The following is a 1,408-nucleotide window of genomic DNA, read 5'->3' as shown; positions in this document are numbered from 1 at the left end:
TACACACACATACACACACCTGCACACACAGTACATACACATACACACATACACACACCTGCACACACAGTACATACACATACACACACATGCACACACACATACACACACCTGCACACACACGTACACACACACACACTGACATTTTGGTCCCCTAAAACACCCGCTCCTGTCTTTTTTTTTTCTTCAGAAAATGATGCATCCCACAAGAGCAGCCATTATTCTGATGTCTGTTACCACAGATAGTGTTGCCTGCTCTCGCTCTGTATAGAACGTGATTAGATAGTATGTTATATATAGGCAGATGGCTCTTTCTAAACACTATGTTATTTCTAGTTTCTTTCACACAGCAAAATCTTTTTGAGATTTGCCCTTTACTGCCTTTCCATGGTTAGGTAGTATATATTTTTCCTTCTCGTTTTGTTTTCTGATTTTTCTTCTCATTACTGCTTGTAGAAATGTGATTTAGAATGTCTCACTGTGACTTTCTACCTCATTGATTGACAGCAAAATATATATTTTTTTTCTTTAAATCAAAGTCGGGCTGGAGAGAGAGCTCAGTGGTTAAGAACATTTTGTGCTCTCGCAAAGGACCCAGGTTCAGTTCTCGGCACCCATATGGCAGCTCACAACTATACACAATTCTGTTTCCAGGGATCTGACTCGCTTTCCTGGTCTCCATAGATACCAAGCATTCCCATGATGCAGGGATGTACACACAGGCAAAACACTCATATACATAAAATAAAATAAGTCAATCTTTTAATCAGAGTTGCAGCTATTTCAGCCTTTGCTCCTTTCAAAATGTTTTCCCTTCCTCCCATTTCTCAAACGCTAGAGATGTAAACATGGTATCTCTTAATGCTGTCACTTGGGTCACTAGGCCAATGAGTTTAAATCGTTCTTTTTAAATTTTGTTTTGCTTATTCTCCTCTCATATATTACATCCTGACCACAGTTTCCCCTCCCTCCCCTCCTCTCAGCCTCTCTCCCCCACCTCCCCTCTCCACCAGATCCACTCCTTATTGTGACGTGCTGTCTTTCTCCCATGATGCTTTGTCTTCTGTTAAGTCTATTCAGTGAAATTTTCATTTCAGATGCTATATTTTTAGATCGTAGAATTTTCATTTGATTATTTTGAAAAAGTAATTTTTACTTCTCTGAAGAAGCTTTCTGTTGTTCTAGTTCGCTTTTCTGTTGTTATGATAGACTGGGTTCAAAAGGGGGAGGAATGGGCTTATTTCATTTCTCAAGTTATAGTCCATAATAAGCAGAAACGAGACAGGAACTGAGGCAGAAATCACGGAGGAACTCTTTGCCTACTGGCTTGCTTTCTCTGGCTTGTTCAGAGACCTTTCTTACACAGCAGACTCACTTGTCCAGGGATGGCACCACCCCCAGTGGGCTG

Source organism: Microtus ochrogaster, chromosome 8 (genome assembly GCF_000317375.1).
Source record: "Microtus ochrogaster isolate Prairie Vole_2 chromosome 8, MicOch1.0, whole genome shotgun sequence".
In the NCBI taxonomy this organism is placed as follows: domain Eukaryota; kingdom Metazoa; phylum Chordata; class Mammalia; order Rodentia; family Cricetidae; genus Microtus; species Microtus ochrogaster.
Note: the sequence above shows the minus strand (reverse complement) of the source record.